The following is a 17,280-nucleotide window of genomic DNA, read 5'->3' as shown; positions in this document are numbered from 1 at the left end:
GAATTGATCGGATGGACGGCCAGAGGCTTTTCACTAGGGCTGAAATGGCTCAAACAAGAGGACACAGTTTTAAGGTGTTTGGAAATAGGTCAGAGGTAAATTCTTCACACAGAGAGTGTGAAGTGCATGGAACCATTCCAGAATCTAGTGATTCTTGAAAGGTCATTACTAATGCCTCCACAATCCCTTCAGCCACCTCTTTCAGAACTCTGGGGTTAACACCATCTGGTCCAGGCGACTTGTTTGCCTTCAGAGCTTTCAGTTGCCAAAGAACCTTCTCTCTAGTTATGGTAACTTAACATGCTTCATTATCCCTGATACCTGGGACTTCCACCATACTGCTAGTGTCTTCCACAGCGAAAACTGATGCAAACTACTTATTCAGTTTGTCTGGCATTTTGTTGTCCCTCATTACTGCCTCACCGGCATTGTTTCCCAGTGCTCTGATATCCACTCTTGCCTCTCTTTTACACTTTATGTATCTAAAGAAACGTTTGGTATCCTCTTTAATATTTTTGGCTAGCTTACTTTCATATTCCATCTTTACCTTAATCACTTATTAGTTGTCTTTTGTGGTTTTTAAAAGCTTCCCAATCCTCTAACACCTCATTAATTTTTTCTCTGTTACGTGCCCTCTCTTTGGCTTTGATGTCTCTCGTTAGCCACAGTTGTGTCATCTTTCCTTTAGAATGTTTCTTCCTCTTTGGGATGTATATATCCTGTGCCTTCCGAATTACTTCCAGAAATTCCAGCCATTGCTGCTCTGCATCATCCCTGCCAGTGTCCTTTTCCAATCAGTTCTTGCCAGCTCCTCTCTCATGCCCCTGTAATTCCCTTTATTCTACTATAATACTGATAAATCTGACTTTAGATTCTCCTTTTCAAATTTCAGGATGAATTTGATTACATTATCTCATTTGTCTGTCACTTATCTTAAACTGTCTATTCAATTCTGTTTCACTGCACAACACCCAGTCCAGACTAACTGATCCTCTTGTGGTCTCAACAATGAGTTGCTCTAAAATGTCATCTTGTAGGCACTCTAGACATTCTCCATCCTGTAATTCAGCACCAACCTGATTTTCTCAATCTACCTACATATTGAAATCCCCCATGACTATAATATGCTTTTGCCATGTATTTTCCATCTCCCATTGTAATTTGTAGACCATATCCTTACTACTGTTTGGGGGTCTGTGTACAACTCCCACCAGTGTCCTCTTACCCTTGCAATTCCTTAGCTCTATCCACAATGATTCAACACCTTCCGGCCCTGCGTCACCTCTTCCTAATGATCTGATTTCATTTTTTACCTACAGAGTAACACTTCCTTCTTTGCCTTCCTGCCTGTCTTTTCAATACAAAGTGTATCCCTGGATGTTAAGCTTTTAGCTATAATCTTTCAGCCATGATACAGTGATCCCACCAACATCATACCTGTCAATCTGCAACAGCGTTGCAAGTTCATCTACCTTATTCCATATACTACACACATTCAGATACATCACCTTTAGTTCTGTATTCACACTTTTTGACCTGTCCAGCCTTTACGTTGCAACTCATCCTGTTGACTATAAATTTGCCCTATCAACAGCCTCTCCTCACTATACATTGCCTCTGTTTGTAAACCAGCTACCTCATCTTCAGCAATATTATCAGCCTTTCCTACGATACTTCTTGCATTGAAATATACGCAGTCCAGGACACTAGTTGCACCATGCTCAACCTTGTGATTCCTAACTTTGTCTGAGGTCTTACCAACATCTACCTCGACAACCTCTCCCCCAACTGTTCTGGAACTCCGGTTCCCATCTCCCTGCAACTCTATTTTAAACTCCACCATGCAGCATTAACAAACCTTCCCACTAGGATATTAGTCCCACTCCTGTTCAGATGTAAACTATTCCTTCTGTACAGGTTCCACCTTACCAGGAAGAGAGCCAAATGATCCAAAATTCTTATGTCCTCCCTCCAACACCAACTCCTTAGCCACATATTAAACTGTGTAAACTTTCTAGCACATGGGATGGATAGCAATCCTGAGATCACAACTCTGGAGGTCCTGCACTTTAACTCAGTACCTCACTCCATGAACTCCCTGTGCAGAACCTTGTCACTTACCCTACTATTCTGTACACGCAACCCTAAAATGTTTCAGCAGCAATAGAACACACCTGGAGTCTGGTTTTGCTGTTAACAAAACACTATTTTATTAGTAACTAGGTCATATAGTAACTTAACCAGGTAAATCAAGAGTTATGCATATATAGGTGTAAATATATAAACCTCCAAAACTTCTTCAAGCATAGGTGGTAAGTGATACAGTTTTACAATGGTGTGATAAGAAAAGTTCAGTTCAATCCTCAGGTTAATTAATGAGAGATATTTGTAATCCAAAGGCGAATGTTGTGAGAAGGCAATTACATCGATATTCCACAGATTCCACAACAACAATACAAAATAACAATAGCAGTAGGTTTTATCTCCAAAGTTGTTCCACTCCACACACAAATTATCACCAACTGTGATCTTCAACTCAAGGGTCGACACACTGGTAGATTCCCCAAGGTTACCCCAATCACACACAATGTGATAGCCACTTATCCAGTTCCACAACATTCGAAATAACTCCAACAGTGATTTGCCACAGGGGTGCCTTTCTTCAGTGAACTACCACACCCAGACAAAGGGTAAACACACATGTGGTATTCACAAAGGTTTTCCCCTCACCAGAGAACCCACTCCTGTGGATTAACTAAGTGACAATCACACTTTCGTAGTTGAATGGAAACAAACTCACCCTCACGGGCTACTTAGAGAGTCCAAACAGTGATCTCTTTATCACTAGGTTTCTTCTGTTTCAAACCTTCCTCTCTTTTCTGCAAACTTCTTCTAGTTGCAGTAACTTGTGAGAGTAATTTATCAATACTCTGGATCGATCTCAACTCACCCCTTTTGGGCTACTGAAAGTTTAAACCAGCGACCGACTCACTGGTGTCTTCCACTGACCGAATCCATCTCGACTCTGAGCATTTGCGCCTGTGACTGTCCTTGTAAAAAGTAAACAAGCTGCAGAGAAACCATAACGTCAATTGTCCATCAAATAACTCCACCTCTCTCTCTGGAGCAGCTCAAACAGTGCCAACAGTCAGTCTCACTCTCCCGGCATTTTAAAGTGACAGTCCACAGAAAAAATGAACCCTAGGGCTATATAACACTACCCATGTCATTGGTACCTACATGGACCACGACTTTTGGCTGTTCACTCTCCCACTTAAGAATGCTGAGGACTCGATCCGAGATATTCTGGAACCTGGCACCCAAGAGGCAACATACCATCCAGGAACCTCTTGTCCTTTCTCACAACTTAGGAGTCTTCTGTCACCACACCGTGTCTCTTCTTCCCACCTTCCCTTCTGAGTCACACAGACAGACTCAGTGTCAGTGAGACTTTCCTCCATTAAGTCACCCCACCCGGCAGTATCCAAAGTGATATACACGTTGTTGGTTTCAGGGACGGCTACAGGTGTACTCTGCACAGGCTCCCCTTTCCCCTTCCTAACTGTCACCCAGTTTCCTGTGTCCTGCGCCTTTGCTGTAACTACTACTGTATATGTTCAATCTATCTGCCCTTCAGCCTCCCAAATGATCCAGAGTTCATCCAGTTCCAGCTCCAACTCCTTAGTTTGGTTTTTTAGAAGCTGCAGCTGAATGCACTTCTCCCAGTTGTAGAGTCAGGGACACTGGAGGTCTCTCTGTCTTCCCATATCCTGCAAGAAGAGTATTTCATTATCCTTCCTGTCATCCCTGCTTACCTAGCTGAGCAGATATAAAGAAGAGAAGGAAAAATTGGTGCTTTTCTTTCCTTTGCTTTCTCTGAGTGAAACCTCTCTTCATAGAAGCCTCGAAGAGTCAAAGCCTCAAGATCTCCACTCTGACTCTGCCCACTCAGACGACATTCCCTCCTTCCCTTTCTCCTATGGTCCACTCTCCTCTCCTATCTGATTCCTTCTTCTCCAGCCCTTTAACTTTTCCACCTATCACCTCCCAGCTTGTAATTTAATTCCCCTCCCCCACCCACCCACCTGGTCTCACCTATCACCTCTCAGCTTCTTATTTTGTTCCCCCTCCCCCACACACCCACCTTCCCCTTGACATGGTCTCACCTATCACCTCCCAGCTTGTAATTTAATTCCCCTCCCCCACCCACCCAGTCTCACCTATCACCTCCCAGCTTGTAATTTAATTCCCCTCCCCCACCCACCCAGTCTCACCTATCACCTCCCAGCTTGTAATTTAATTCTCCTCCCCCATCCACCCACCTGGTCTCACCCATCACCTGCCAGCTTGTACTGTACTCCTTCCCCTCTGCCCATATTTTATTCTGGTTTCTGTCCCTTCCTTTCCAATCCTGGTGAAATGTTGCAGTCCGAAATGTCCACTGTTTATTCCTCTCCATAGATGCTGTCTGAGCTGCTGAGATCCTCTAGTATTTAGTGTGCATTGCTCAGGAACTTTACGGATATATCCAGTGATCTCAGAAGGAATAGATACCAGCCCTTTGAACTTTCTCCTTCATCAGCCCCCTTTTCAATCCACTGCAAATTCCAGCATCTGAAATGTTAGCAGGGGTTTCCTTTATGGCAAATTTAGTTCAAAGTGTTCCACAGACATGAAAATGCAAATAATATTGCTTTGTTATTTGGTTGTCAAAATGAAAAAGGAAAACATTGATAGAGATTTGCAAAGGTCATAGAAGAAAAAAATCAGTGCATATAGTCACTCTTTCATACATTTTATGGGCACAGGTTTAATCTGCAAAGTTTTATTCTCATTTTACAAGAAAACTACACAGGCCTGCAACATCCACAATGTACTGGAAGAACTCAGTAGGTCAGGCAGCATCTATGGGGAGGAATAAACCTTGCCATTGCTGCTGCCTGACCCGCTGAGACCCTCCAGCATTTTGCAGGTGTTGCTTTGGATTCCAGCATCTGCAGAAACCCTTGTATTTATTATCCAGAACTGCAGTGTGCTTTCTGGTTCTATGATCAAATTTGTTCTTGTCTTTCTGAGGCTATCATTATGTGATTTGTGTTTGGAAACGTCTTCTAACATGAATCCCACAGATTCTTCACCATCTATACCTCGGACTTCAACTACTGCACAGAGTCTTGCCATATTCAGAAGTTTTCTGATGACTCGGCCATAGTTGGATGCATCAGCAAGGGAGATGAGGCTGAGTACAGGGCTATGGTGGGAAACTTTGTTACATGATGTGAGCAGAATCATCTGCAGCTTAATGTGAAAAAAACTAAGGAGCTGGTGGTGGACCTGAGGAGGGCTAAGGCACCGGTGACCCCTGTTTCCATCCAAGGGGTCAGTGTGGACATGGTTGACGATTACAAATACCTGGGGATACGAATTGACAATAAACTGGACTGGTCAAAGAACAATGAGGCTGTCTACAAGAAGGGCCAGAGCCATCTCTACTTCCAGATAGATAGATAGATAGATAGATACTTTATTCATCCCCATGGGGAAATTCAACTTTTTTCCAATGTCCCATACATTTGTTGTAGCAAAACTAATTACATACAATACTTAACTCAGTAAAAAAAAATATGATATGCATCTAAATCACCATCTCAAATCCTGAGGAGACTGAGGTCCTTTAACATCTGCCGGATGATGCTGAGGATGTTCTACAAGTCTGTGGTGGTCAGTGCTATCATGTTTGCTGTTGTGTGCTGGGGCAGCAGGCTGACGGTAGCAGACACCAACAGAATCAACAAACTCATTCGTAAGGCCAGTGATGTTGTGGGGGTGGAACTGGATTCTCTGACGGTGGTATTGGAAAAGAAGATGCTGTCCAAGTTGCATGTCATCTTGGACAATGTCTCTCATCCACTCCATAATGTACTGGTTAGGCACAGGAGTACATTCAGCCAGAGACTCATTCCACTGAGATGCAACACTGAGCGTCATAGGAAGTCATTCCTGCCTGTGGCCATCAAACTTTACAACTCCTCCCTCGGAGGGTCAGACACCCTGAGCCAATAGGCTGGTCCTGGACTAATTTCCATTTGTCATAATTTACTTCTAATTATTATTATTATTATTATTATTATTATTATTATTATTATTATTATTATTATTATTATTATTATTATTATTATTATTATTATCATCATCATCATCATCATCATCGAATCATTTATGGTTTTATATTGATATATCTCTACACTATCTTGGTTTGTGCAACTGTAATGAAACCCAGTTTCCCTCAGGATCAATAAAGTATGTCTGTCTGTCTGTCTGTCTAATGGCCTGCTGAGATCATGTGTTGTTGGACTATGCATTACTATACCACAATATTTAGTGAGAATCCCTACCACCTATCCCACAATATCTTTGACCCACTACTATCAGGAAGGAGGTATAGGAGCATACGGACTGGACTGCCAGACTGTAACAGCTTCTTCCCTCAGGCTGTGAGACTAATGACTAACTCAGCATCTGTGGAAATAAATGAACAGTTGACATTTTGGGCTGAGACTCTTATTCAGTCCTGAGATGTGGACTGCTTATTCATTTCCATATGTACTACCTGACATGCTGAGCTCCTCCAGCATTTTGTGTGCGTTCCTCTGAGTTTCCAGCATTTGCAGAATCTCTTGTGTTTATGCATATACATATATACACACACACACACACACACACACACACACATATAGAGAGAGCGAGAGAGAGAGAGAAAGCGAGAGAGAGAGAAAGAGAGAGAGAGAGATAGATACAGTCAGGTTACAATATATTTGAACTTGAAATTCTAAAAGCTCTTCAGTAGATTAAAATATCAGTCTTACATGATCCTGGTTAAACTGACCCAAAGCTGCTTGAAGCGACTGCCTCCCATTTACACTGAGTGCCCTCCACAACATCATTCACTTTATTTTCTGAAATCGTTCTGGTCAGTAAGCTGTTACAGGCCAGAAGATCATTTTGCAGATTTTCCCAAGACTGTGATCAATCTTGGCATGACAGATATATAGTTCATAAGAACTACTTTGACCCTATTCAGACACCAGTAAGATTGTTTAGTGGTGCGGTCATGAATACCACACAGTGACATCATAAAACCATGTTTGTATGGTATAACCTATGGTAGATGCAATTTTTATGAAAGTGCATAGTTATCACCCAAGGAACAAGTGGAGCGTAGAAAGTACAATTACATACATCTCTGCTTAAAGATTCATATTCGGAAGTCAGTAAAGAAACAGCACCTCAGAAGATATCAAGTGAAAAAATAATTCTTCTTCAGCAAAAAAACTTAGTTCCAACTTATACAGTAAGCCCGCTTGCTATCTAATCAAAACTCTCAATGACTTTCATTTACATACAATAGTGTTGCACCACCAAGCAAATTGTTAGCTATTCAAATACCTAATACATTGAAAATTCTTTTTAGCCTCCTGTACAAGAATGCTTCCAAAAATTGCCCCAAAAAATATAACCAGGAATTGTTCAACACAATTCCAACTATAATAGTGCTTGGCAGTGGAAAATCAATGAAACATAGAATACAGGTTTATTTATATTGAGGCATAAGAAAGCACACATGGAGGAATTTGCCAATTTAGAAATCACACTGAAGATTAACTTTGCATGCTGTACTAGTGGTGATGCTATTTAATGGAAACTTACAATTGAAAAAGAAGGCTCAAGATTCAAGATTGTTTTGCGTCATTTCCTGAACATAAGTGTAAAGGAGAACAAAATAATTGTTACTTCAGATTTGATGCAGTACAAAAAACACACATTAAGATAAAGAACACAATAATAAAAACACAACAAATATAAATACATAAGATAAGTTATATACATGGATTGATTGCATGTCCATAAAATGATAAGCTAGGCACAGGAGTGCCTGTACATTAGGTGACTGACAAGAATGATAAAGTAGTGGTGGGAGTAAGTGGGTGGAGGGGTTGATCAGACTTACTGGTTGGGAAAAGTAACCGTTTTTGAGTCTGAAAATCCTATGTTGTCTTCACACTAATGGGAAAAAGGACAAATAGTCCATGAGCAGGGAGAGTGGGATCCTTCAAGATGCTCCTGTCACAGGAGATATGACATAAACACAAGAGTACTGCAGATACTTGAAATCCAGAGCAACAAACACAAAATGATGGAGGAACTCAGCAGATCAGACAGTATCTATGGAGGGAAATAAAGACTCGATGTTTCATGTCGAAGCCCTTCATCAGGACTGGAAAAGCAGTGAGAAGACATGGACAGGCTTGATGTAAAGATATTCAGAAGACGATTTCCTGGAAAAAGGGATAGTGGTATCAGGACATGATTTTCTCTGCTTGGATGATTATGAACCTCTGGCAAGTTGGAGTGATTAAATGCATTCCAGGTTGAGGGAGATACTTTTTGACATTAGAGGAATCAATGGTTATTGGAATCAGTCAAGTAATTAAGGTGAGAACAAATATCAGAACATCCATGATCTAACAGAATGAAGAACAGCTCTGAGATGCCTGTTAATCTCTTTCTGCAACTAATTAGAGTCATAGTCACAGAACACAGAAACAGGCCATTCTGCCCATCTAGTCCATACCAAACCATTAATCTAGTCCCACTGACCTCCACCAGGTCTATAACCCTCCATACCTCTACCATTCATGTACCTATCCAAATTCCTCTTGAACATTGAAATCAAAATCGCATCTGGCACTTCTGCTGGCAGCTCATTCCACACTCTTCCAACTTCATCCTCCGAGTGATGAAGTTCCGGCTCATGTTCCCCTTAAACATTTCACCTTTCACTCTTAACCCATGACCTCTAATTCTAGTCTCAGCCAACCTCAGTGGAAAAAATCTGCTTGCATTTAAACTGTCTATACTCCTCATCAATTTGTATGTGTCTATCAAATCTCCCCTCAGTCTTCTACATACTAGGGAATAAAACCCTAACTTTATTCAACCTTTCCCTCTAACTTAGGTCCTCAAGTCCAGTCAACATCCTTGTAAATTTTCCCTGCATTCTATCAACCTTATTTACATCTTTGCTGTAGGTAGGTGACAAAACTGTACAGAATACTCCAAATTAAGCTTCACTAACATCTGAAACAATTTCGACAATACATCCCAACTCCTGTACTCCATACATTGATTTATGAAGGCCAAAATGCCAAAAGCTTTCTTTATTACCTATCTACATGTGAAGCCACTTTCAAGTAATTATGGACCTGTATTTCCAGATCCCTTTGTTCTAGTGCACTCTTCAGTGCCCAACCGTTCACTGTGCAAGACATGCCCTGGTTAGTCCTACCAAAGCGCAACATTTTGCACTTGTCTGCATTATGCTTAAGGACCTTATCATATTTTCTTTCCACCTTTTTATTTGCTTACACACTATTAAAGATAACAGGTTTGGAGAACCTTGGTTATCAAGAGATACTGAGGTGCAGGTTAAGAAATAAAAGGAGGTGCTTTGCAGGTATAGGCAAACAGGAACAAATGAAGTACTTGAGGAGTATAAGAAACACAAGAGAACACCTATGAAGGAAATCAGGAGGGCTAAGAGAAGACATTAGATCGCACTAGCAGACAATGGGAAGGAAAATCCTAAGGGCTTCTGCAATTATATTGAGCAAAAGGATAACAAGGGACAAAATAGTCCTCTGGAAGATCAGAGGGGGAAGCTATGTGTAGAGATTGGGGGGAGAACTTAAATGGACTTTTGGCTTCTACAAATACCCAGGGGAGATGAAAGGCCTATTACTATATTAGAGTGTTCAATGACTCGAGAATTATCACTCCTGGAAAGTTAACATCTGTGAGTTATTAAAATATCTGTTTAAATAATGCGATTGTACCTGCTTAGAAGATTGACATTCATGGATGGACAAGTCCTTTGTACATTATTACAAACAACAAAGGTATAGTTTGAGACAAAGGACAAATGTACATGTTGGGACAAAGCTACAGACTGGGAGAAAGGACAAAGGACCAAGGTATGGTTTGGGACAACAGACAAAGATACAATTTGGGACAAAGGACAAAGGTACAGTTTTGGACAAAATACATTTTGGGGCAAAAGACAAAATACAGTTTGGGACAAAGTTACAGATTGGGAGACAGGACAAAGGTTCAGTTTGGTGCAATGGACAAAGGTGCAGCTCGGGACAAAATCCATTTTGGGGCAAAGGACAAGGGTACGGTTTGGAACAAAGGAACAGATTGGGAGAAAGGACAAAGGTGCAGTTTGCGGCAAAGGACAAAGTACAGTTTAGGACAAAGTGCAAAGGTATACTTTGGGACAAGGACAAAGGTACAGTTTGTGGCAAAGGACAAAGGTTCATTTTGGAGCAAAGAACAAAGATACAGCCTGGCACAAAGGATAAAAGTTTGGAAGCTCATTATCTTTATTCCAGGTGGAACTGTTGCTAATAAGATCAGCAAAATTCCCGTTCTACTTCCACTGCAATGTAATTTCTACTTTCAATCCTAATCATCATTTTGACCCGTGGGGTACTCACAACCAAAAAATGATTTCTGCAATCCGTTCATCCCAGTAAGGAACAACATACCCCAATAACAACCACCAGCAGTCCCCACCCTGACATAAATGCACACAATTTTGAATGAAACTATTAAAGAATTACAGCAGCTTGTTTAATGTTTTACAGCATCAGTGATTCCTGCCATTGTCTGTAAGGAGTTTGTACATTCTCTCTGTGACTGTGGGTTTCCTCTGGGTGCTCAGGTTTCCTCCCACATTCCAAAGTTGGAGTGGTTCAGGTTAGTAAGTTGTGAGTATGCTAGACGAGCAGCAACACTTGTGGGTGCTCCCAGCACATATTCAGACTCCTTGCTGCATTTCACTGAATGTTTCAAAGTTTTGATGTACATTTGACAAATAAAGTGAACTTTTAATCTTTATCTTTGATAAGGACATGTTATGTCCTCACAGTCTATCTCGTTATGATGTTGCACCTTATTGTCTACCTGCACTGCACTTTCTCTGTAACCGTAACATTTTATTCTGCATTCTGTTATTGTTTTATCTTGTTATACCTCAATGCACTGAGTAATTATCTGAAAGCTTTTCATTGTATCTCAGTACATGTGAGAATAATAAACCAATTCTAATACATATGGATAGTGGTTTGAGAGTCAGGACAGTCAGCAAATGATTAAAAAACTCTGCAGGCCAGATGATACAGAATCACAGTTAACCTCACATTATATGCGGTATAGATAGGGTAACTGCAAGTAGGCTTTTCTCATTGAGATTGGTGAGACTACAACCAGAGATCATGGGTTAAGGGTGAAAGGTGAAATATTTAATAGGAACATGAAGGGGAATTTCTTTACTCAGAGAACCTATTGGAAGTGCTATGTTATGCTTGAGGCATTAATTATTCTCAGCTTTGTACTGTTAAATCATGCCCAAAAAATAATTAAGGCTGTTCAGATCAATCTTTTACATTTACAAAGTGAGGAGTATTTCAGCCCATTCCTGTGTGAAAGCTCCTGAACCAGGGTGGACAACCTCTCTCAGCCTAACTGATTCCACAATCCATTAACTTATTTTTAAGTGCACTTTACAACTGGTATTCTCAAAAATAAGAATTGTTTTTATTTGTACAGGCTCCTAGACAGTTTCTTCCACCAGGCCATCAGACTGATTAATTCACGCTGATACAATTGTATTTTTTTGTTATATTGACTGTCCTTACATACAAATTGTACATACAATTTACTATAAATCCTACAGTGCACATTTAGATGGAGATGTAACATGAAGATTTTTACTCCTCATGTATGTGATGTAAAAAATAAAGTCAATTCAATTCAATTTACTTATTCCTTTGCACATTGCTTGTTGGTCAGACACTTTATATGAAGCTATCAGTTTTCAAGTCCTGCCACTCCGGGACTCGTGTTGTTATTATTATTTTGTGACTATCTGTGCTGAGTGTGGCTATATTTACTGTGTTTTGCGGCTTGGACCCACAGCAGGAGTTCCCAGCCTGGGGTCTACCAACGCCTCAGATATTGATAATGTACTGCCCCGCAGGAATGATGTTTCAGTTAGCTGTAGACATGTGTTTAGTAGAATGACAATAAACTTGAATTTGTAAATAAAAGATTCAAGTACATTTATTATTAAGGTATCAATTATACAACCTTGAGCTTTGTTTGCTCACAGATAGTCACAAAGCAAGAAACCCAAAAGAACCCTATTTAAAAAAATATAAAATAAAAATAAATGACCAACACTTGATGTGCAAGACAAAGAAAAAAATCATGCAAACAATTAAAGCAAACAACAGCATTCTGAATCAAAATTGAGTCCTCAGATCCAATCCCCAGATAAGCCCAGAGTAGGCCAAAAAAACCTGAAATATTTCTTGAATTTACCCTCCCCCATTCATATTTATAATTCCTGTTTCCCTTTCTAACCTCGTCTCCTTGCCAGCCCTCTGGTGCTCTTCCCCCTTCCCCTTCTTTCATGGTCTTCTGTCTTCTCCTATCAGATTCCCCCTTCACCAGCCTTTTATCTCTTTCACCAATCAACTTTCTGGCTCTTTACTTCACCCCTCCCTCTCTCCTCGTTTCACCTATCACTTGCCACCTTGTACTTCTTCCACCCCTCCCCACAGCTTCTTACTCTCACTTCTTTTCCTTTCCATTCCCAATGAAAGGTCACAGCCCAAAACATCAAGTGTATCCCCTTTTCCATACAGGCTGCCTGGCCTGCTGAGTTTCTCCAGCATTTTGTGTGTTGTGAGTCCTAATGAATGGTCTCAGCCCAAAACATTGACTGTTCATTCCTCTCCACAGAGGCTGCCTGGCCTGCTGAGTTTCTCCAACACTTTGTGTGTTGTGAGTCCTAATGAAGGGTCTCAGCCCAAAACATTGACTGTTTATTCCCCTCTGTAGATGCTGCCTGACCTGCTGAGTTTCTCCAGCACTTTGTGTGTGTTCCACTGAACTTTTTATTTATCTTTAGATATTCATGAATTCTATTGTGCTTCGTTATTTTTCTATAAATACCTGGAAGAAAATAAATCTAGCTGTACTATATAGCGACATATACCAAAAGTACTTTGTTAATAAATTTACTTTGAAATAGTTAGGGTAAAAAGACAGAACATTTCAATGGAAGAAAACACATTAAACAAAAAAAAGTGTTTATGAGTGAAGGTCCATATCAGATATATGAATGCAGATAGATAGATACAGACATATGTGGGGAGCCACAGTAGCACAACATTATTACCACAAGACAGTAAGACATAGGAGCAGAATAAGACCATTCAGCCCATCGAGTCTACTCCGCCATTCCATCATGACTGATCCCGGAGCCCACTCAACCCAATACACCTGCCTACTTGCGATATCCTTTGATGCCCTGACCAATCAGAAAACAAACAACATCCACCTTAAATATACCCACAGATTTGGCCTCCACCGCTGTCTGTGACAGAGTATTTCACAGATTCACTACTCTCTGGCTCAAAAAAAATCCTACTTGCCTCTGTCCTGAAGGGTTGCCCCTCAATTCTAAGGCTGTGTCCTCTACTTCTGGATACCCTCACCATAGGAAACATCCTTTCCACATCCACCCTATCTAGTCCTTTCAACATTTGGTAGGTTTCAATGAGATCCCCCCACATTCTTCTAAATTCCATTGAGTACAAGCCAAAGTTAATGTTCCTCATATGTTAATCCCTTCATTCCCGGAATCATCCTTGTGAACCTCCTCTGGACTCTCTCCAGTGACAATACATCCTTTCTGGGATATGGAGCTCAACATTGTTGACAATACTCCGTGTGGCCTGACTAGTCTCTTATAAAAAGACTCAACATTATCTCCTTGCTTTTATATTCTATTCCCCTTGAATAGATGCCATCATTGAATTTGCCATCTTTACCCACAGACTCAACCTGTAAATGAACCTTCCAGAATGGAAGTTCCTCTGCACCTCTGATGTTTGAACCTTCTCCCCATTTACATAATAGTCCGCACTATTGTTCCTATTACGAAAATGCATTATCATCCATTTCCCAACACTGTGTTCCATCTGCCACTTTTTTATCCTATATGTCCTATAGGATATAGTCCTGCTGCATTTGCATTGCTTCCTCAAAACTACCTAACCTTCCATCTATATTCATATTATTGGCAAACTTTGCCACAAAACGATCAAATTCATTTTCTAAATCATTGACAAACAATGTGAAATGTAGCGGTTCCAATACTGACCCCTGAGGAACACCACTAAACATCAGCATTCAACCAGAAAAGGCCACCTTTATTCCCACTCACTGCCTCCTGGCTGTCAGCCATTCCGCTATCCATGCCAGTATCTTTCCTGTAACACCTAGAATTTTATCTTGTTAAGCAGCCTCATGTGTGGCACCTTATCAAATGCCTTCTGAAAATCCAAGTAAATGCCATCCACTGCCTCTCCTTTGTCCACCTTGCTTGTTACTTCCTCGAAGAACTCTAACAGATCTGTTAGGCAAGGGTTCCCTTCACAGAAACCACGCTGAATTTGACTTAATTTATCATTAGTCTCCAAGTACCCCAGAATCTCATCCTTAATAATAGACGCTAAATATTTCCCAACTACTGAGGTTAAGCCATCTGGTCTATAATTTCCTTTCTTTTGTCTTATTCCCTTCTTAAAGAGTGGAGTGATATTTGCAATCTTTCAGTCTTCTGGGACCTTGCCAGAATCAAGTGATTCTTGAAAGATCATGACCACTGTATCCTTTATCTCTTCAGCAACCTCTCTCAGGACTCTGGGATGTAGTCAATAGACAATAGACAATAGGTGCAGGAGTAGGCCATTTGGCCCTTCTAGCCAGCACCGCCATTCACTGTGATCATGGCTGATCATACACAATCAGTACCCCGTTCCTACCCTCTCCCCATATCCCTTGACCCCGCTATCTATAAGAGCTCTATCTAACTCTCTCTTGAATGCATCCAGAGACTTGGCCTCCACTGCCTTCTGGGGCAGAGCATTCCACATATCCACCACTCTCTGGGTGAAAAAGTTTTTCCGCATCTCTGTTCTAAATGGCCTACCCCTTATTCTTAAACTGTGGCCTCTAGTTCTGGACTCACCCATCAGCGGGAACATGCTTCCTGCCTCCAGCGTGTCCAATCTTATATGTTTCAATCAGATCCCCTCTCATCCTTCTATTATATGTTTCAATCAGATCCCCTCTTATCCATCCAGTCCAGGTGACTTATCCATTTTAAGAACTTACAATTTGCCTAGCACCTTTTCCTTTGTAATAGCAATGGCACTCAGTCCTGCTCCCTGACACTCACGAACCTTTGGCACACTGCTTGTGCCTTCCACAGTGAAGACAGATGCAAAGTACCCTTTAAGTTCATCTGTCATTTCTTTGTCCCCCATTACTACCTCACCAACATCATTTTACAGTGGTCCAATATCAACTGTCATTTTCCTTTTACTCTTTATATAACTTTAAAAAACTTTTAGTATCCTGCTTTATATTATTGGTTAGTTTGCCCTCATCTTTCATCTTTTCTCTTCTTATAGCTTTTTTAGTTGCCTTTTGTTGGATTTTAAAAGCTTCTCAATCATCCAACTTCCCACTCACTTTTTGTACCTTATATGCCCATTTCCTTGGCTTTTATACAGTCCTTAACTTCCCTTGTCAGGCACAGATGCCTACCCCTGCCATTGGACAACTTCTTCTTCTGTGGAATATATTTATCCTGCACCTTGTGAACTCTTCCCAGAAACTTCAGCCATCTCTGTTCTGCTGGCATCCCCGTCAGTATCCTCCTCCAATCCACCTGGGCAAGCTCCTCTCTCATGCCTCTGTAATTCCCTTTATTCCATTGTGATTCTGATGCATGTGACTTACGCTTTTCCCTCTCAAATTGCAGTACGAATTCATTTTATGATCACCACCTCCTAAGGGTTCCTTTAATGTAAGTGTGCAAAATAGATTTGGTTTATTACACAACACTCAATCTAAGATAGCCTTTATACTAGTAGGCCTGAGCACAAACTGCTCTAAAAAGCCATCAAATAGGCATTCAAGAAATTCCCTCTCTTGCGATCCGACACCAACCTGATTTTCCCAATCCTCTTGCATATTGAAGTTCCTCGTTACAATTGTTTCATTACCCTTATTTCCAGCTGCCTTTGCAGTCTCAGCCGCATTATAGCTCACAGCTCAGGATGCTGCAGTTCAGAGTTCGATTCCAGCTCTGTCTTTAAGGAGATTGTATGTTCTCGCCAGGAACCGCGTGGGTTTCCTTCGGGCGCTTCGCTTTCTTCCCACAGTCCAAAGACATACTGGTCGGTAAGTTAATTGGGTTAACTGTCTTTACTGGGCAGTGAGGTTTGTTGGGTTGGTAGAGTCTGTTCCACGCTGTATCTCAAAATAAAAATTAAATATTCATGGACACAGAGATGTAGCCACACAAATGTTTACCTTTCAAAGATTTACTTTGACTTTGACATGTCTGGGGGTGAAATGTGGTTTCTGAAATGGAAAGCTAGACTGAATTAAAGACTGTAATCACAGCAGAAAGTCATTGTTAGACTAATTCTAAGACCGGCACTGGAAAAGATTTTCAGTGACAATGCTTTCTTTTCAGAAGTGAACAGTTCAGCTAATTGTAGCTTGATTTATACTATAAATGTAAATACAATGTAGCTCTCATTGTCTAATATGTCTTATTCTGGACACATACTAATTGTTAATTATTAGGGACTAACTAACTCAGTGAAGCGAGCCTGCTGATTGACATCAGGATGTATGTGTACAGGCTGGTGCCTCAAATGCAGTCATTTACGATACAAATCAGTCTGGTGATAGAGTGTCTTTAAATTAAGTTACAACTATGCAGTTATTGGACAGGGAGTAATTGATAAAACCATTAGTAACACTTGTAGAGATAAAAGGCAGCATACTCATGCAGCCATAATTATTCCTAATGGATACATGCAGTAAATTGTGATAGAAAAAAATCTTGCATTATCTTTCAATCAATCCTGACATGCCTGGAAGATTATCACTGACTTACTGCTCAGAGAGCCAAAGAAAAATGACCATTTTAGATTTCTGTCCCATTTGCTTGTTTATTCTGTTGAACCATTTACTTGATCTTTGTGATGCAACAATTTTTATTTAAGTGAATCTGAACATTAGGCTTCAATGGTCTGTTTTTTTTGTATGAAACAGGCACTTTTTAAA

General features: G+C 40.7%; 1 protein-coding gene across 1 annotated transcript in view; it reads right to left on the bottom strand.

The window, feature by feature from the left end:
* The window catches only part of LOC140733768 (PC3-like endoprotease variant B), a 2,072,848-nt gene that overhangs the window by 623,803 nt on the left and 1,431,765 nt on the right, over positions 1–17,280 (bottom strand). The window lies entirely within an intron of this gene.

The sequence above is a fragment of the Hemitrygon akajei genome, chromosome 9 (genome assembly GCF_048418815.1).
Source record: "Hemitrygon akajei chromosome 9, sHemAka1.3, whole genome shotgun sequence".
NCBI classification, from domain to species: domain Eukaryota; kingdom Metazoa; phylum Chordata; class Chondrichthyes; order Myliobatiformes; family Dasyatidae; genus Hemitrygon; species Hemitrygon akajei.
The sequence above is the reverse complement of the archived record's forward strand: the minus strand, read 5'-3'. Positions and strand labels throughout refer to the sequence as shown.